General features: G+C 44.5%; 1 long non-coding RNA gene across 2 annotated transcripts; it reads left to right on the top strand.

Moving 5' to 3' along the window:
• The first annotated feature begins 280 nt into the window (after nucleotides 1-280).
• On the top strand, nucleotides 281-17,394 carry LOC124863576. Of its 2 annotated transcripts, XR_007037161.1 has the most exons (5): nucleotides 281-489; nucleotides 7,075-7,427; nucleotides 7,739-7,909; nucleotides 16,911-17,022; nucleotides 17,127-17,394. It is a non-coding gene; the product is annotated as an uncharacterized LOC124863576 (long non-coding RNA). The 2 variants fall into 2 exon arrangements; XR_007037160.1 differs by having other exon boundaries at nucleotides 16,911-17,394.
• The last annotated feature ends 3,994 nt before the right edge of the window (nucleotides 17,395-21,388 follow it).

The following is a 21,388-nucleotide window of genomic DNA, read 5'->3' as shown; positions in this document are numbered from 1 at the left end:
CTTCATGGTGCAGACCAGCCTCCTGTTACTGTTTAGGAGCTCTCCGATGATGGTGTCCAGGTGGACCAGCATTATGTTCCTGTTCCAAAGTTCTCCGATGAGGCCACATACAAAACATTTTTTTACAGTGTAAACCAGCATCTGGTCCATGCAAATGTATTCAGCAGCAGCCCTGTACATTCTCTGCAGGGTAGGTTGCTGCGGGTTACCATTTTTTTCAGGTCTGTCAGCTTCAGTCTGGCTCCACCATCACTAGCGTTATTACAAGCTACATTAGCCTCCAATGCCTTTAAACTAAACAAGAAGTAATGGGGGAAGGGGGAGGGGCACACTATGTAATAGTTGAGCGAGCCATCAGCAGATTAGCATTTTCTTGCGTTGATTCGTACTGCCATAGAACGAAGCGTTGCGTGATTAGAACAGAACGTTGCATCCAGCTTTGTGGAAAATATCTGCTGGGACAAAGTCTACTCAGTGTAACAGCAACAGGTTGGTCTCTGTTTTTCTCTATCACATTATAATTTAGATCCATAACTGTAACTGTATTTTTTCTGTTTTCTCAGTAGTCTGGCCTGTGTTGCAATGTCTGCCTTTTAATTTATTAGGTATTTATTATCATATACATTAGTTCCTTTCAGCTACTGTCTCTATTCTCTATTGAAGCAGCTCTTTTTTTTTTGTTTTTTGTTGATGAAGTGAATAATAATGACTGGTTTCTTGTTTTTTCTTGGAAGAAGCTGACAGCCCTCACCGTTTTTGCTTTCTACATTTATCTACTTGTTTCCAAAAAAGGCAATTATTTGTTGCTTTAAGGAGAGTAGTTATTGCTATGGAGTTCCTACTTTCTGCTGCAGTAACATTCACTCAGCCCCACATATCTATACATATATCTACATACAGTGAAGTGAAAAAGTGTCCCTTTCCAGATTTCTTATTTTCTTGCGTGTTTGTCACACTTAAGTATTTAAGATCATCAAACAAAGTTATATACTAGCCAAGTAAACACAAAATGCACTTTTTAAATGAAGATTTTCATTACAATGGGAGAAGAAAAATATTTAGCTTGCTAACTAAATATTCAATTTGCAAGCAAAATATTTAGTTTGAAAACTAAATATCTAACTTGCTAAGTAAATGTTTTGTCATGTTTGGGGAAAATTACTCAAATGCAGAACAACTAAAAATGAGAATGTTTAGTGGCAAAAAACAACTCAAAACAATTTACAGAACATAATGCTCCTGGTCCTTATTTATCTCAGTGTTTTAACGCATTGTGGTTGTTGTTTGGATTGATGTTGATATACCATGTGAGCAATGGAAACCGAAATCCATTCCTTGTTTATGCACACAAACTTAGCTAATAGAAGGGGCTGCACGGTGGCACATTTGGTAGCACTGCTGCCTGTTGCATGCGTGGGTTCTCACCGGGTACTCAGGGTTCCTCTCACAGTCCAAAGACATGCCTGTTAGGTTAATTAGTCACTCTAAATTTCCCCTTAGGTGTATGAATGAGTGTATGCATGGTTGTTTGTGTGTTGCCCTGCAATGGACTGGCGACCTGTCCAGGGTGTACCCTGCCTCTCGCCCATAGACTGCTGGAGATAGGCACCAGCTCCCCCGCGACCCACTATGGAATAAGCGATAGAAAATGACTGACTGACTGACTGAGTTAGCTAATAGATTTGATTTTGATTCTGATTAGAAAGTTATTGAAATCACTGATAAAGTTTGTTTTGGGTTTTGGAGGCCTGTAAACATTCATAAACATGTCTCGAGCAAAGCCCTTTACCTGGACAGCCAGATATTCAAAAGAGTCAAATTTGCAAAAAAAACAACTCACTATTTTTACATTTTTGTGAATTATGAAAGAAAGTGGTCACTCCTCCCCCTCTCTTATGCTCCCTGCTCTCACTTAGAAAATTGTAATTCATGTGGGGTTGAGATCGGAATTCTTTCAGGGGTGGAAACTGTTTCGTCCTGGGGCAGCTCTGGTTTGCAGCTTTGGACTGGGTGAACCCCTCTTTTTTGTTTATGGGTGTTGTTATGGGTCATTGAAGGGTGGGGTTGGGGTGGGATGTCGGGGTCTGGGCTGGTGTCATTCGGGTTGCCCCTCTAGGGTATTGGTACCTGGACCCGGGAGTACAGGTCCTTCTCAAAATATTAGCATATTGTGATAAAGTTCATTATTTTCCATAATGTCATGATGAAAATTTTACATTCATATATTTTAGATTCATTGCACACTAACTGAAATATTTCAGGTCTTTTATTGTCTTAATACGGATGATTTTGGCATACAGCTCATGAAAACCCAAAATTCCTATCTCACAAAATTAGCATATTTCATCCGACCAAAAAAAGAAAAGTGTTTTTAATACAAAAAACGTCAACCTTCAAATAATCATGTACAGTTATGCACTCAATACTTGGTCAGGAATCCTTTTGCAGAAATGACTGCTTCAATGCGGCGTGGCATGGAGGCAATCAGCCTGTGGCACTGCTGAGGTCTTATGGAGGCCCAGGATGCTTCGATAGCGGCCTTTAGCTCATCCAGAGTGTTGGGTCTTGAGTCTCTCAACGTTCTCTTCACAATATCCCACAGATTCTCTATGGGGTTCAGGTCAGGAGAGTTGGCAGGCCAATTGAGCACAGTGATACCATGGTCAGTAAACCATTTACCAGTGGTTTTGGCACTGTGAGCAGGTGCCAGGTCGTGCTGAAAAATGAAATCTTCATCTCCATAAAGCTTTTCAGCAGATGGAAGCATGAAGTGCTCCAAAATCTCCTGATAGCTAGCTGCATTGACCCTGCCCTTGATAAAACACAGTGGACCAACACCAGCAGCTGACACGGCACCCCAGACCATCACTGACTGTGGGTACTTGACACTGGACTTCTGGCATTTTGGCATTTCCTTCTCCCCAGTCTTCCTCCAGACTCTGGCACCTTGATTTCCGGATGACATGCAGAATTTGTTTTCATCCGAAAAAAGTACTTTGGACCACTGAGCAACAGTCCAGTGCTGCTTCTCTGTAGCCCAGGTCAGGCGCTTCTGCCGCTGTTTCTGGTTCAAAAGTGGCTTGACCTGGGGAATGCGGCACCTGTAGCCCATTTCCTGCACACGCCTGTGCACGGTGGCTCTGGATGTTTCTACTCCAGACTCAGTCCACTGCTTCCGCAGGTCCCCCAAGGTCTGGAATCGGCCCTTCTCCACAATCTTCCTCAGGGTCCGGTCACCTCTTCTCATTGTGCAGCGTTTTCTGCCACACTTTTTCCTTCCCACAGACTTCCCACTGAGGTGCCTTGATACAGCACTCTGGGAACAGCCTATTCATTCAGAAATTTCTTTCTGTGTCTTACCCTCTTGCTTGAGGGTGTCAATAGTGGCCTTCTGGACAGCAGTCAGGTCGGCAGTCTTACCCATGATTGGGGTTTTGAGTGATGAACCAGGCTGGGAGTTTTAAAGGCCTCAGGAATCTTTTGCAGGTGTTTAGAGTTAACTCGTTGATTCAGATGATTAGGTTCATAGCTCGTTTAGAGACCCTTTTAGTGATATGCTAATTTTGTGAGATAGGAATTTTGGGTTTTCATGAGCTGTATGACAAAATCATCCGTATTAAGACAATAAAAGACCTGAAATATTTCAGTTAGTGTGCAATGAATCTAAAATATATGAATGTTACATTTTCATCATGACATTATGGAAAATAATGAACTTTATCACAATATGCTAATATTTTGAGAAGGACCTGTATATAGTATGTATGAGTGTGAGTGTACGGCGTCCATTGTTGTGTGTCTGTACATTAGGTGTGAGTGTTTTTATATGTATGCATGAGGGTGGGAATGTGTGATTGTGACTGTGTGCCTGTTTTTGTGTCAGGTTGGGTCATGAGCTGCTCTCTCTCCTGGATCATCTTAGTTCTCTTATCAAACGTGGAGCTGGTGTCTCTGCCCGCCGGAGCGTTGGTGGTTCTTGGGGTCCAGGGCTGGGTGCTCAGATATGTGCAGGTGGTGTGCCCTAGGGCTGCAGGTCTCTGGGTCCATTGCCGGATTTGCTCCAGCATAGCCAGCTGCTGTTGTCGCTGCAGCTCCCTGGGGCTTCTTCTGCACTGTGGCTGCTGGGTGGTTCTGCTCGGCCTCTCCTCTGGTATTCTTTGGGGGGTGTCCAAAAGTTTTTTTATATATATCAAGTAGAGCATTATGGCGACAGCAGTAATGCTCCACTTGTGAAAGTAAATCTGTTGGGCTTCTTCTTGGCACACAAACAACAATTCTGATTGCTACTAGGCCAGACAGAACACATAAAAAAACAAAAACAAAAACGATTTTCCTAACAAATATCTAATGTTTAATAAAGCCAATGTAAGTGAGTTAGTGACTGGTATTAATTCTGTGGCAAGTTGCGCTTGACAGGATATCGATTTTAAGTTCGAGTGTTGTTTACTGTTTCTTATCTTATTATCTCTGTTTCTTTTGTTATGTACAGGGATTTTACAGGATTCTCCCATCAGCCTTTCTTTGAAATAATCACTGCTGGTAATTTTATGGCCTGAATCCTTTACATGTCAATTTGTTTTTGTAAGGTCCTAAACACAAACAGGCTTGACATCCTTAATAAGCCAAGGAGACCTGATAATATTTATTGTTATTATTTATTTATTTATTTAACAGACTCATGGTCCACATGGGCACAATTACACAACAACGAATACTTATAAAAGACTAACATACCAGTGTTTCCACAAAGACAACTGGTAGAGTAATGCACTGGCTGAAGGATTTGAGAAGATACAATAAGAATGTTCTGGGAACTGCTCAGATGGCACATAAATACATCAAGGTTCTCAAGGTACTGCCTGAAATGTCCTGACATGGGCATCACAGAACATGTTACTTGCACTACTACACCGGGGTTTCTTAAGCAGATCTCTCAAGGAGTCATTATGAGTGACCTTAAATTTCTGTATGCTCACCTTTTTAAATTTACACCACAAGGGGCAGTTTACAGAAGTGTACAATAAACGTTGAATAAATTGATCTTTGCATCGTCTGAGCACATGTGAAATTGCCTTGCCAGAGTGTTTGCCTGGGAGTACAATATGTGACACTGCCAATGTATGTCATCATTACAGAACTGGTCTATGATACAGTGACCCAGATTGCCCATTTTACATGCATTATCTAGTTGGAGTACCAGTAGGCTAGGATTCTTATGATGCTGTCTGGGACACCTCTTTGTATAAATTTATCAAATAACCTAAAGTAGTTGATCCAATCAAATGCCTTAAAGGCGTCAATAAACCCAACTAAGACAGAAGCGTTTCTCCTTATATATGCTTTTGCTGTCTCCTTCAGACCATAATTACAGAAATCAGTTCCAAACTTGGCTTTAAAACCAAATTAATTATTTATTGTATAAATTAACTGATTGAGATTATTGAATAGCATTCTTTCCAGAGCTTTGGATGTGACACTAGCCAAGGCTGTTGGCCTGTAGTTATCCAGACTATCTACCTTGCCATTTTATCCTTAATTAATAGGATATAGGAGGTGGGTGGGGAGCTGGATGACTTTTGCCAGGTGCTAGACGATGACTGGGGTTTTTGGGGACAATATGTGACATAAAGTTGTATTACAACCTTGACAAAGTTTTTCATGTTGTCAGCGAAATCCAGGAGAAGGGAGTCTGTTGAGTAGGAATAGTGGAGGAGAGGTGGGTGGGGTCTGGGGGTAAGGTTTGGGGTCTTCTATTGGGGCTAAGGGGGTTCAACTTGTTATCCTGTTGGAGTCTGGGGAGATTCCACTTGTTATACTTGTGATATAGAAGTCTCTTTCTTTGTCATTTTCCTCATGCTTCATTCTTTCCTAAGCAGGCTGCAGTTGTCCTTCAGTAAACCATCCTATTGGTTGTTATGTACTTTCTTGTGTCCTGTTTGTGTCAGAGGCTGCTGGTGTCTGAATCACAGAATAAAAAATTATGGAAATCAATAGTTGCACTCCAAACAAAATCCATCTGTCTTCTAAAAATGCCTGCGTTCCCAGAACATTTGAAGTTGTTGATAAATGTCACTGATTTTGCAGCACATTCTTTTTGAAGCCATTTGTTGAGCATCACCAGTCTATTGAATCTACTGGATCTCCCATCCTGGCAGACTGTCAGTAAAGGTTCATTGAAAAACACCTTGATGTTGAGACCTTGAACTTTGTTCAATAAATGAATAAAATCCTCTTTCAAGATTTCCAATTTTTGCTTCAAAATATCAAGGGCTCCTGTGTGTATGATGACTACTAAGTCCTTTGGTGTTTTTCTTGTTGCAAAAGTGTTTAATCTGGTTTACGGCTCCATCACCAACTATTAGGGTTTGTGACCCGGTAGCTGGATCTTTCTGAAGTTAAGGAGGAAACCGTTTTGAGAGCAATCTGGTCTCATACCTCTCATTGGTGTTTGAAGATGAGCTTTCCTTTGTGGAGTCAGAGTCTGGCAAAAATGGAGCAAACCTGTCTTCTAGTGGAATTCCTTTGTTTACAGTAGGTTTGCTTATATCATTTATTGGGAAAACAGTCCGCTGCTGTGTTCTCCTTGGTGCTGGGATTGAAGAAACAAGTTTATACTGACTGAATACCCTAAACAGCTTCTCTCATTCACATATTTCATCAACAGAAAATAAGTTTTTGATAGAAAGGTGCCCCATTTAGACTATGTTTGTATTTGCAGTCATTTAAACCACTTTATTAACATCAAGTCAGTAGTAATGGAATTTGCCAGGATCTTTTTTTCCCTTTAAACTGTTATTGTACAATCACAAACACATAGTAATTGTCGGGGTCTGGGAAACTTGTTGCCTGCTGCTTACTGTGCTTACTCACCAGATGGAGCTGGAGCTCCTTGTGGAGGTGTGCCGCAGGTGTCGCTTATGATCTATCAGGTCTTGAGGTTTAAAAGGAGAGAGCAGTCAGCACATCGTTGGCTGAGTGTTTGCCAATAGTGGTAACATACTGGCCAAGTTAAGCTTGCTTAAATTCTGGGTTTTTTTCTCCCAAGAACTTACCCTTTTGTGTACTCCTTCTCAGGTCTTCCTGACCCCCCTGGCTCCAGTCTCGGTGTTGTTTCTCTGGTAAAATCCCCAGTGCTTCTGACTTCAAGCTCCCTCGCTTACTAAGCTCCAGCTGGCTGACTCCAAGCTCCAAACCTCCAAGCAACCTGCAAGAGAACCTAGCCCACCCTCCAACACGAGTACAGAAACCTCCACCAAATGTACTCACCTCACTCTGGCGTCGTCTATCCTGGAAAGGCCATCCTAACTTGTTTTCATCCAAACCGTTCATCTGAGGATTTCAAGTCCTACCTGCATGAACAGACATCCAACGACCTCCCAGGCTCTGCTTTGTCTCCCCCCTCAGATGACTTCCTTCTACTCCACTCTGTAAGCAAACAAGATCTTCAAACTCCAAAATGCATCTCTTACCCCTCATCCTCTTACCTGTTCTCCCTCTCTTTATACAGTTGGTGTACTTCCAGTCCCAGGTCCGTTACCTGAAGTTATCTGTTAGAGGGAAATAAACTGCTAAACCTTTTTCTGTCTCCTCAGTGATATCTGCATATGGGTCAAAGCAGTTAAAGCTACCATGACAGAACACTCAGGCCAACAAGACCCACAAGATTCACTCAGAAGAACCTTATCAGATCATAGTCATCAGATTCACTCCCATGATAATACTCTCCGTTCCCTCCTAGAAAGTCAAAGGCAAACCAACCAACAGCTTGAGCAGATGGCAGCTCTACTACAACACACTCTGAACAGCCAGACCTCCCAGACAGGTGGCAGCACCGAGTCCCCGGTCTCACAGCAGCTTCCACATTCCAAAGACATGACTTCCCCAAACCCGGAAAAGTTTTCCGGAGAAGGTAAAGATTGTGGAGGATTCCTCCTACAATGCTCACTAGTTTTCAACCGTTCACTTCATTCCCTCCCACACGATGATGTCAAAATTCCATTTATTGTTGGGTTACTCACAGGCAAGGCGCTTAGATGGGCCGAGGCTCGATTCTCCAATTACATTTAGTTCGGCTGCACCTATGAATAATTCATTCAAGAATTTAGACAAATTTTTTTTACTGAGACAGACCAAACCAATATAGCCCGCCAGTTATGGGCTTTGAAACAGAACCATCGATCAGTACTGGAATATTCAGTTGAATTTCGAATCCTAGCCGCAGCCTCTGGATTTAATGAATGTGCTCTAAAATCAGCATTTTTTCAGTCATTGAATGAATCACCGAAGGATGAGCTAGTTGTTTTGGAGGGGCCTAAAACACGAAATGATTTACTTGCTCTGGCAACTAGAATTGACGGACGGATTCGGGAAAGGAAAAAGATCCGAATGGAAAAATTTGCTGTAAAACCCAACTAACCATCCACTTCATCCACCCCCAGTCGGTCTTCTCAGAACATTTCCATGTCAGAGCCCGATCCCATACAGGAGGGCGGACTTGTCTAACTCCTGAGGAAAGGCAGAAACGAAGACAATCAAATCTATGCTTGTATTGTGGTTCACCTAATCATTTCATTGCCGCTTGTGATGTGAGGCCAAAAGAGAGGGTCCGCCGACTTTAAAGGGGAGGCCGGTGGACCAACAAATAGCCCCACAATCCCCTCGATTCATTCTTCCGGCAACTTTACTGTTTCAACAGGATTCACTGGAGGTATCTGCATTGATCGACTCAGGAAGTGAACAGAATCTGATTAATCATCTATTAGTAAAACAAGCCGGCATTGAAACTGAGCCTCTCCAACTTCTGCAACGAGTTCTGGCTCTAGATGGACAAACACTTCACAAAATGTGGTCCATGACTCAACTGTGTTGAGTCATGGACCACATTTTGTGGTCGCCTCTCTGCCTGCTCAGACGCTTTTAACCTAAGCTCCCTGCTTGCTTGCATTCTTTTGCTCATAACTTTTTATCTCTTAGCCAAAATTACGGAAATATTGGACTAAAACAACTTCTTATCAGCAACTCCCAAGGATTATTATTATTATTTTATTTTTTTAAAGACTTTGATGTTTTTATAATCGAACTCAAAAGCAGGACAAGTTGACGCCAGCTAATCAGCACAAAATGCCTCCCTTAACCACAGAGGACTTCGACAAACCTTTACAGAAATTGGCTGTTTTGGAGATGAAAATCCATGGACTAGAAGTGAATGTGGAGGTGAATATGAGGTACAACGATGATTCAACTCTGCCTGTGATCCCAAACAGTGACAGCCAGCTCAACAACTCAGCCGGCAATCAGAACACTGAGAATAAACCTACCGGCAGACCCCCCTGGCATGTTTTAGGGGCATGCCCAAAAAATCAAGGTGGACAACTCACTGGAAGATCTGAGCAATTAAATAAATTAGAATGGCCAGAATTACAGAGAAATGCCCCCGTTTCCCCTGGGAAAAGGAGACTTCAACAGCGAGCTGCTGTCACAACAACTGATAGGAGTGAGACAGCTGGAAATAATGGAATTCGCCTCCAAAACAGGTTTGCTCCACTACAGAATGAAAACCAGGAAAATCATCCATCTTCTGAGATCCATAAAAGGTTTGAGAACAATCTTCATTCTACACAGTCTTCTCCTAAATTGCCAGAGAAAAAGCGCCCCACCAGACCAAGAACCCTAATAGTGGGCAACACAGCTGTGGATGGGATTAAAAACTTCTGCAACAAGAAAAACACAGAAGTTATGATTGGTACCAGTAACGCGGTGTCTGATATCTCAGAGAATATTCTTGCAATCACAGAAAAGCGCCGTCTCTAGAAAACCTTATTATACAATGTGGAGCCATGGATGACGTGGCTAAGAAAAAATTAGAAAGACTGAAGGAGGATTTCACTCGTCTTCTGAATATTGTTGGAGGTCTCAATATCAAGGTGTTTCTCAGCGGCCCCTTCGCACCGATTTTCTGTGGAGATGAGGTTTTTTCGAGACTTCTGATGATTAATAAGTGCTTGAAAAAAACATGTGCCACCACCCCTGTGAACTTCATCGACAACTTTAATATTTTTTGGGAAAAAAGACAACTCTTCAAGCAAGATGGTTTCTGTTGGAACAAGCCAGGAGCCAGACGTCTCACATCTAATCTCTTCTATTCAGTAAATAATCCGCCAGCAGCTTCGACCTTCAGCAGAGAACATGGAGTATCAACAACAATGATAATGCTGCCTCCAACAGCTCCAGCAGAAACAATCAGCCAGTTGGCTGAGAAAGAGAGGTCATCACAAAAGGTCTCCCTGTCGAAATCCACAGGAGAAGTGAAACCCCCCATTATACCCACATCCCCCCAAACCCAGACCCAGACTGACACCTCCGGTAAACCCCCCACATACCAGATACCGACCCAGACCCCACAGAACTCTCCCATCTCCCCACTGAGCCCGCTTTTTGCTATACTGGATTCTGATAACATGAAAGGAGCTCTTAAAATCGGGACCCAAATGGCTCTGACATCTTCTCCATTCAACACCCCCCGTGGCCGAGGCCCTGCTACTAAACCAACATCTTCCAAATGCCGCAGAACTCCACCACCTCCTAATCTATCTCCTACTAATCAGGACCTTCAAATCACTTCTCTGTGATACAGTCTGGGCCCCAGTGGTAACTCTATCAGAAATGAGCATGTCCAGGAAAAACTTGGGCCCCTAATAGGAGATAGTTGTAAAATCTCTGTGCTTATATGTGACAGAAAGAACAAAGCTAAAAGGATAAGAGACAGTAATAAACAATCAACAAAAGCCATAAACTGTCAAGTACAACCAGACACAGAGTTAATATCAACAACTAAGTCATATAAACTGACTTTATTGAACATTAGATCTCTGTCAGGAAAATCATTTTTAATCAATGACTTCATTACTGACCACGATCTTGATGTTATGTTTTTAACAGAAACATGGTTACATTTGCCCTGCGATGGACTGGCGACCTGTCCAGGGTGTACCCTGCCTCTCGCCCATAGACTGCTGGAGATAGGCACCAGCTCCCCCGCGACCCACTATGGAATAAGCGGTAGAAAATGACTGACTGACAGACTGGTTACATGAAATTAACGAAGCTCCAATTCTGAAAGAGACGACGCCTCTGAACTACAATTTTCTTTCTGAGAGCAGACAGCAAAGAAAAGGTGGAGGGGTGGCCACTTTGTTTAAAGATTTATTAAAGTGTGAAAAAGTATTTCTGGGCATATTTGACTCTTTTGAATATTTGGCTCTCCGGGTAAAGAGCCCTGTCCGAACCCTCGTCGTCGTCATCTTCCGCTTTATCTGGGACCGGGTCGCGGGGACAGCAGACTCAGCAGAGACGCCCAGACGTCCCTCTCCCCAGACACCTCTTCCAGCTCCTCCGGGGGGAGCCCTGGGCCGTCCCCTGGGCCTCCTCCCGGAGGGACGTGCCTGGAACACCTCCCGAGGAAGGCGTCCAGGAGGCATCCAGTATAGATGCCCGAGCCACCTCAACTGGCTCCTCTCGATGTGGAAAAGCAGCGGCTCTACTCCGACATGCACCGGGAACAGGTCCGACTTAGTGCCGGCAATGCGAATAAAACTCCTGCTCCGCTTGTACAGAGACCGGATGGCCCCTAGTAAAGAGCCACCGATTCCATACTCCTGGAGCACCCCCCACAGGGCATCACGAGGGACACAGTCGAATGCTTTCTCCAGGTCCACAAAACACATGTGGACCGGTTGGGCAAACTCCCATGAACCCTCGAGCACCCTGTAGAGGGTATAGAGCTGGTCCAGTGTCCCACGGCTGGGACGAAAACCACACTGCTCCTCTCCAATACCCTGGCGTAGGCCTTACCAGGGAGGCTGAGGAGTGTGATCCCCTGTAGTTGGAACACACCCTCCGGTCACCCTTCTTATGAAGAGGGACCACCACCCCAGTCTGCCAATCCAAAGGCACTGTCCCGTCCGCCACGCAATGTTGAAGAGGCGTGTCAACCATGACAGCCCCACAACATCCAAAGACTTGAGGTACTCAGGGCGGATCTCATCCAACCCCGAAGCCTTGCCACCGCGGAGCTTTTTAACCACCTCGGTGACTTCAGCCTGGGTGATGAAAGAGTCCAACCCCGAGTCCCCAGCCTCTGTTTCCACCAAGGAATGCGTGATGGCAAGATTGAGGAGATCCTCGAAGTACTCCTTCCATCGGCCGATAATGTCCCCAGTCGAGGTCAGCAGCTCCCCACCCCCACTATAAACAGTGTTGGCGAAGCACTGCTTCCCCCTCCTGAGGCGCCGGACGGTTTGCCAGAATCGCTTTGGGGCCAACCGGTAGTCCTTCTCCATGGCCTCACTGAACTCCTCCCAGGTCCGAGTTTTTGCCTCTGCCACCGCCCGGGCCGCGGCACGCTTGGCCCCACGGTACCCGTCAGCCGCCTCAGGAGTCCCACAAGCCAACCGCAGCCGATAGGACTCCTTCTTCAGCTTTACAGCGTCCCTTACTGCCGGTGTCCACCACCGGGTTCGGGGATAGCCACCACGACAGGCACCGCAGACCTTACTGCCGCAGCTACGGGCAGCAGCATCGACAATAGATGTGGAGAACATGGTCCATTTGGACTCTATGTCTCCAACATCCCCCGGAATTTGGTCAAAGCTCGCCCCCGGAGGTGGGAGTTGAATACATCCATGGCCGAGGGCTCTGCCAGACGTTCCCAGCAGACCCTCACTATGCGCGTGGGCCTGCCAAGTCTGTCCGGCTTTCTCCTCCTCCAGCGGATCCAACTCACCACCAGGTGGGGATCAGTGGACAGCTCAGCCCCTCTCTTCACCCGAGTGTCCAAAACATGCGGCCGAAGGTCTGATGATACGACAACAAAGTCGATCATCGACCTCCTGCCTAGGGTATCCTGGTGCCAAGTGCACTGATGGACACCCTTATGTTTGAACATGGTGTTCATTATGGACAATCCATGACTAGCACAGAAGTCCAATAACAAAACACCACTCGGATTCAGATCGGGGACGCCATTCCTCCCAATCACGCCTCTCCAGGTGTGACTGTCGTTTCCCACTTGGGCGTTGAAGTCCCCCAGCAGAATAATGGAGTCCCCAGGAGGGGCACTATCCAGCACCCCCGACAGGGACGCCAAGAAGGCTGGATACTCCGCACTACCACTCGGCCCGTAGGCCGAAATGATAGTCAGAGACCTCTCCCCATCCCGAAGGCGCAGGGATGCGACCCTCTCATCCACTGGGGTAAAGCCCAACACGAGACGGCTGAGCTGGGGGGCAACAAGCAAACCCACACCAGCCCACCGCTTTCGCCCGCCGCCCCATCCTCTTTGCACCGGTCCCTCACGGTTCCCCCTGCAGGTGGTGGGCCCACTGGGGGATGGTCTCGCGTCTCTCGTTCAGGCTTGGCCCGGCCGGGTCCCGCGAGGAGCAACCCAGCCACCAGGCGCTCTCCGACGAGTCCCGACCCCAGGCCTGGCTCCAGGGTGGGACCCCGGCTCCGCCGTACCGGGCGACGTCACGTGCCTCGTTTCTGTAGTAATCTTGAGGGATTCTCGAACCGCTCTTTGTCTGACCCGTCACCTAGAGCCTGTTTGCCATGGGAGACCCTACCAGGGGCATTTAAGCCCCAGACAACATAGCCTCTAGGATCATTCGAGCACTCAAACCCCTCCACCACGTCAAGGTGGTGTCCGAACCATGTTCTTGAATATTTACAGGCCTCCTAAGTCCAAAACAAACTTTATCAGTGATTTTAATGACACTCTTAGAAATTTTGGTTTGACTCAACATGTTAAACAGCAAACGCACAAACAGGGACATATTTTGGACTTGATCATCACTAAGGGTTTAACCATTTCCAAGGGGTCTGTAACTGATGTTACTCTATCTGACTACTTTTCTGTTATTTCTGAAAGCATCATCTGCAATGACTTAGTTTGCCAAAGAGACATGATAAGAAAACGCATCTTTAAGGACGTTGCTAAAACCTTTAACCAGATTTACTCTTCTACCTCCACTTTTCCCTGTAACACTGTAGATGAGCTGGTAGATAACTTTCATTCTAAAATCTCGGACATTCAATTGCTCCAATTAAAGTAAAAGTCGTTTCTGGGAAGAAAATGTCTCCATGGAGAAGTGCTCCACCAGTCAGAAGTGAAAAAAAGGAGTGTCAAAAAGCTGAACACAGGTGGCGAAAGACTGGACTCCAGGTTCACTATATTATCTATAAAGAGAGACTATAAAGATATAACCTACAACTGAAAAATGCAAGGGAATCCTTCTTTTCTGAGATCATCAGCAAAAACATTAACAATGCTCATGGATTATTTGCCACGGTCAACAGGTTAACAAACCCTCTTGTATGTGTAGCATCTGAACTCCACTCTACCAGGGCCTGCAATGAATTTGTTAACTTCTTTACTGAAAAAACCCAAAAGATCAGAGAGGCAGTCAGCACATCCACATCAACTCCAGTACCAATGTTGTCTCCAACTAGAACTGATTTTGACAAAATTTCCCAATTTCACCAAATAAACTGCAAAATCTTAGAAGAAATCGTACAGCAACTAAGCTCTTCTTCCTGCTGTCTCGATCTTTTACCCACAGCTTTCCTTAAGAAAGCTTTGCCTGTAATAACATCTGATTTAACACAAATAATAAACACGTCCCTTTTGTCAGGTGTTTTCCTCCAGGCCCTGAAAACAGCAATTATCAAACCTCTATTGAAAAAGAGCAACTTGGACAAGCTGCTACTACAGAACTACAGGCCTATATCAAACCTCCCCTTCATCAGTAAGATTATTGAAAAAGCTGTGTTTCAGCAGTTAAACAACTTCCTAACAACGACCAACCACTTCGATGTCTTCCAGTCAGGCTTCCTGCTCACCACAGTACAGAGACTGCTCTTGTCAAGGTGTTCAATGACATCCGTATAAATGCAGACTGTGGAAGAAACACATGTGGCGTTACCCAAGGGTCCATCTTAGGGCCCCTCCTATTCAATATCTACATGCTCCCCCTAACTCAGATTTTAATAAACAACAACGTAAGTTATCATAACTATGCAGACGACACACAGCTATACGTTATGATGTCACCAGGTGACCATGAACCCATTCAAACGCTGGGTAAATGCTTAGAAGAAATCAATGCATGGATGGGCCTAAATTTTCTTCAGCTGAATCAAAACAAAACTGAAGTAATAATCTTTGGACCAAAGGAAGAGCGTTTAAAAGTTAGCACACAGCTTCAGTTAATACAGCTAGAAACCACCAGTCAGGCTCGAAACCTGGGTGTAGTGATGGACTCAGACCTGAACCTTCAGAGGTACATAAAGGTAGTAACTAGGTCAGCTTTCTGTCACCTAAAGAACATCTCCAGGATTAAAGGACTAATGTTTCAGCAGGACCTTGAAAAACCAATTAATGCGTTCATCTTTAGTAGAATTGATTACTGCAACCGTGTCTTCACAGGTCTGCCTAAAAAGTCGATCAGACAGCTGCAGTTGATCCAGAACGCTGCTGCCTGCGTCGTCACTAGAACTAAGAAAGTGGAGAACATCACCCCGGTTCTAAAGTCCCTACACTGGCTCCCTGTAGCTCAGAGAATAGAGTTTAAAATACTTCTGTTAGTCTATAAATCACTGAATGGCTTAGCACCAAAATACATTACAGACTTGTTGTCAGTGGATCAACCACCCAGACCTCTCAGGTCTTCTGGCTCAAATCTACTCTGCAGAACCAGAACCAGAACTAAACATGGAGAAGCAGCTTTTAGTTCTTATGCTCCACTAATCTGGAATAAACTGCCAGAAAACTGTAAAAGCGCCGAAACCCTAAGTTCCTTTAAATCAAGATTAAAAACTTATTTGTTTAGAGTGGCCTTTGACTGTGCCATTTAGGCATGGTTAGTTGCGTTTTCAGCCCAATTTTCCTTTCATTTTCTTGTCAATCATTCTATTCTCTTTATTTTATTTGACTTTTTTAAATCACCCCTGTTGTTTGATTTTATCATTTGATTTGTTTTTCTGTGTCTGTATCAGTGTTTATTTGCTTTGTGATTGTATTGTAATTGTATGTACAGCGATTTGAGTGTCTCGTTGCTGAAAAGCGCTATATGAATAAACTTACCTTACCTTACCAAACTTGACCGTTTGCGGGGTTGGGATGGACTAGAATGGATGCCTGACTAAGTGCATACCACTTAGTCAGAATCCGCCAAGGAGATGAGTGGAAGACAGCATTTAAAACTCCACTTGGTCATTTTGAATACTTAGTAGTGCCTTTTGGTCTAACCAACGCCCCAACAGTTTTTCAGGCCCTCGTAAACGATGTCCTTAGAGACTTCCTGAACATCTTCGTCTTTGTTTACCTAGATGATATACTAATCTAGTCCAAGAACCTCTCAGAACATCGTCATCACATGAGGCTTGTACTCCTACGCCTCCTAGAAAACCGACTGTTTGTAAAAGCAGAGAAATGTGAATTCCATCAATGAACTAGTACTTTCCTTGGGTTCATCCTCGAGGGTGGGTAGGTTCGCTCATATCCAGAGAAAATAAAAGCCGTCATGGAGTGGCCCGTTCCGGAGTCCTGCAAAGAGCTTCAACGGTTCTTAGGGTTCGCAAACTTCTACCAGAGATTCATCAGAAATTACAGTCAAACAGCTGCTCCTCTCACTGCTCTCACCTCCACCAAGTTGATCTTTAGGTGGACTCCGGAAGCCAACATCTTCCTCTCCCTGAAGGAGAGGTTCTCTCAGGCATCCATTCTAGTCCATCCCAACCCCGCAAAGCAGTTTATCTTAGAAATTGACGCTTCGGACTCCGGTGTGGGAGCTGTTCTATTCCAAAGATCAAATCCTGATAATAAACTTCACCCATATGCCTTTTTTTTCCCGCAGATTGTCACCAGCAGAATGGAACTATGATGTTGGAAACCGTGAGCTGCTCGCCAATAAATTGGCTCTGGAGGAATGGCGCCATTGGCTAGAGGGCGCTGCTCACCCCATTCTGGTATGGACTGATCATAAGAACCTGGCTTTTCTCCAGACAGCCAAACGTTTAAACTCTCGCCAGTCTCTGTTTTTCTCCCGTTTCATCCTAACCATCTCTTACAGACCAGGTTCTAAAAATATAAAACCAGACGCCCTCTCTAGACAGTTTTCCTCAGATGATGTGGAACAGGAACCAGCACCCATCCTTCCTCCCAGCTGCACTGTTGGAACCATCACATGGGAGATAGAAGATCTGGTGAACCAGGCCCTGAGATCAGAACCCGATCCTGGTACAGGACCTCCCAACCATACATAAGTACTCTCCTCTGTCTGACCCCTTCGTCTCCCTCCCAGTCTCCGAATTCATCCTACTTTTCATGTTTCACAGCTAAAACCTGTGTTTACCAGTACATTCTGGCCTCCAGCCAAACCCCCTCCACCCGCCCGGGACTTCCAGGGGCACCCAGTCTTTTCAGTCCGAAGGATCGTGGACTCCCGTCGGCGAGGTAGGGGTTGGCAGTACTTCGTCGATTGGTAGGGTTACGGTCCTAAGGACCGATCTTGGTTGCCCCGTTCTTTCATTTGTGATCCTTCTTTAATATAGGATTATCTTGCTTCTTTGCCTTCCACATCTTCTGGGCCGCCAGGTGGCGGCCGTTGAGGGGGAGATGATCTCGGGGTTTGGGAAACTTGTTGCCTGCTGCTTATTGTGCTTACTCACCAGATGGCGATGGAGCTCCTTGTGGAGGTGTGCAACAGGTGTCGCTTATGATCAATCAGGTCTTGAAGTTTAAAAGGAGCGAGCAGTCAGCACTTCATTGCCTAAGTGTTTGCCAATAGTGGTAACTTACTGGCCAAGTTAAGCTTGCTTAAATTCTGGGGTTTTTTCTCCCAAGAACTTACCCTTTTGTGTACTCCTTCTCAGGTCTTCCTGACCCCCCTGGCTCCAGTCTCAGTGTCATTTCTCTGGCAAGATACCCAATACTTCTGACTTCAAGCTCCCTCTCTTACTAAGCTCCAGCTGGCTGACTCCAAGCTCCATACCTCCAAGCAACCTGCGAGCGAACCTAGCCCACCTTCCAACGTGAGTACAGAAACCTCCCCCAAGTGTATTCACCTCACTCTGGCGTTGTCTATCCTGGAAAGGCAATCCTAACTAGTTTTCATCCAAACCGTTGATCTGAGGATTTCAAATCCTACCTGCCACCGACCTCCCAGGCTCTGCTTTGTCTCCCCCCTCAGATGTCTTCCTTCTACTCCACTCTGTAAGCAAACAAGATCTTCAAACTCCAAAATGCATCTCTTACCCCTCATCCACTTACCTGTTCTCCCTCTCTTTATACAGTTGGTGTACTTCCAGTCCCAGGTCCGTTACCTGAAGTTATCTGTTAGAGGGAAATAAACTGCTAAACCTTTTTCTGTCTCTTGAGTGATATCTGCATGTGGGTCAAAGCAGTTAAAGCTACCATGACAATAATAGTGAAGAAAACTGCAGAAAACTGAAAGTTAAAGTTGTCTTTGACAAATGTAATGCATTTTGTTTTGTAATTCTACAGCTATGAAATCAAAATAAAGTAAGATTGTCTATATATAATTTTGGACATAAGGTTGTGCACCCACACAATTTCCTGGTTTAATAAAATCTTGGTTCTGTTTAAACACATTAGCCCACAAAATCTTTAATCATGTAAATTACATACATTCCTGTTCTTTCATTTCCTGACCTCCAGGATGGTAGTTCAAAGCTGCAGCTTCTCTGCACGTCTTTGTTCCATCTTCTATCCATAAACACCAATAAAAAATGTGGGCAGCAAAAATACCCTTCAGTGTAACTTGATAGTTTTAAGTGTTGGTGCTTGAGCCGCAAGTTAATATCCTTATCTATTAAGGGAAGCTGAAGGCGGTATAGTCAAGTTTAAGGTATCGGGAGATGCATGGGCCTACATTACTAATATACTGTAGGTCCTCACAAAGCTGAACTGTGTCTCTGCTACACATAAGCGCACACAGATACCTAGCAGACAGTGCTTTGCATAAAGACTATTAAAATTGTACTATAAACCCATGAGCTCCTCCTTGGACTTTTTCCTACTCCAGACTGATATGACTTTGTCTCATCTGCTTTTGAACTTTTTCAGATCGGGACATGAAGAGTTTCTTTTTTAGATCCCTTAGGCTACTTTATATTGTCATAGAAGTTCTATTTAAGTGATTTCTTGATTCTACAGGTTTGATCGTAATGAGGCCTAAGTATGACTAGTGTGTTTGAACTTAGCTTTCCAAAAAACTGTGGTTAATCACAGTAAATTCATGATTCAAAAGGTTGCGCAGGTACTTTTTCACATTGGGCTAATTCTATTGGGATGCTATTTTGGCTAATAAATGAAATCGGGGAGTGGTGGCCTAGTGGTTAGAACAGGAGGTGTGCTTCCAGAGGGGACACAAGGGGCCAGGTTCATTTCCCACAGATTGCCACTCTGGGTCCCTGAGCAAGACCCTTAGCCCCAGAATGCTCCCTGGGTGCTGCACAATGGCAGCCCACTGCTCCCTATACAGGTCCTTCTCAAAATATTAGCATATTGTGATAAAGTTCATTATTTTCCATAATGTCATGATGAAAATTTAACATTCATATATTTTAGATTCATTGCACACTAACTGAAATATTTCAGGTCTTTTATTGTCTTAATACGGATGATTTTGGCATACAGCTCATGAAAACCCAAAATTCCTATCTCACAAAATTAGCATATTTCATCCGACCAATAAAAGAAAAGTGTTTTTTATACAAAAAACATCAACCTTCAAATAATCATGTACAGTTATGCACTCAATACTTGGTCGGGAATCCTTTGGCAGAAATGACTGCTTCAATGTGGCGTGGCATGGAGGCAATCAGCCTGTGGCACTGCTGAGGTCTTATGGAGGCCCAGGATGCTTCGATAGCAGCCTTTAGCTCATCCAGAGTGTTGGGTCTTGAGTCTCTCAACGTTCTCTTCACAATATCCCACAGATTCTCTATGGGGTTCAGGTCAGGAGAGTTGGCAGACCAATTGAGCACAGCGATACCATGGTCAGTAAACCATTTACCAGTGGTTTTGGCACTGTGAGCAGGTGCCAGGTCGTGCTGAAAAATGAAATCTTCATCTCCATAAAGCTTTTCAGCAGATGGAAGCATGAAGTGCTCCAAAATCTCCTGATAGCTAGCTGCATTGACCCTGCCCTTGATAAAACACAGTGGACCAACACCAGCAGCTGACACGGCACCCCAGACCATCACTGACTGTGGGTACTTGACACTGGACTTCTGGCATTCTGGCATTTCCTTCTCCCCAGTCTTCCTCCAGACTCTGGCACCTTGATTTCTGAATGACATGCAGAATTTGCTTTCATCCGAAAAAAGTACTTTGGACCACTGAGCAACAGCCCAGTGCTGCTTCTCTGTAGCCCAGGTCAGGCGCTTCTGCCGCTGTTTCTGGTTCAAAAGTGGCTTGACCTGGGGAATGCGGCACCTGTAGCCCATTTCCTGCACACGCCTGTGCACGGTGGCTCTGGATGTTTCTACTCCAGACTCAGTCCACTGCTTCCGCAGGTCCCCCAAGGTCTGGAATCGGCCCTTCTCCACAATCTTCCTCAGGGTCCGGTCACCTCTTCTCGTTGTGCAGCGTTTTCTGCCACACTTTTTCCTTCCCACAGACTTCCCACTGAGGTGCCTTGATACAGCACTCTGGGAACAGCCTATTTGTTCAGAAATTTCTTTCTGTGTCTTACCCTCTTGCTTGAGGGTGTCAATAGTGGCCTTCTGGACAGCAGTCAGGTCGGCAGTCTTACCCATGATTGGGGTTTTGAGTGATGAACCAGGCTGGGAGTTTTAAAGGCCTCAGGAATCTTTTGCAGGTGTTTAGAGTTAACTCGTTGATTCAGATGATTAAGTTCATAGCTCGTTTAGAGACCCTTTTAATGATATGCTAATTTTGTGAGATAGGAATTTTGGGTTTTCATGAGCTGTATGCCAAAATCATCCATATTAAGACAATAAAAGACCTGAAATATTTCAGTTAGTGTGCAATGAATCTAAATATATGAATGTTAAATTTTCATCATTACATTATGGAAAATAATGAACTTTATCACAATATGCTAATATGTTGAGAAGGACCAGTAAGGGATAGGTTAAATGCAGAGGACAAATTTCGTTGTAATGTGCAATGACCAATAAAGATGTTTATTATAAAAAAATCATCATTTGAAATCTTTTTTTGTTTGGTCGTTTTTTTCTGATATTGTTTGACTGTGTTTGATTGTCATTTTAGTGTGAAAATGAAGCAAAAACAGAATACATCTTTAAGGGGGCAAATACTTTTTTTTTTTTCCCAGCATTGTAT

This window comes from Girardinichthys multiradiatus, chromosome X (genome assembly GCF_021462225.1).
Source record: "Girardinichthys multiradiatus isolate DD_20200921_A chromosome X, DD_fGirMul_XY1, whole genome shotgun sequence".
Classification (NCBI taxonomy): domain Eukaryota; kingdom Metazoa; phylum Chordata; class Actinopteri; order Cyprinodontiformes; family Goodeidae; genus Girardinichthys; species Girardinichthys multiradiatus.
Note: the sequence above shows the minus strand (reverse complement) of the source record. Positions and strands in the feature narration are given on the sequence as shown.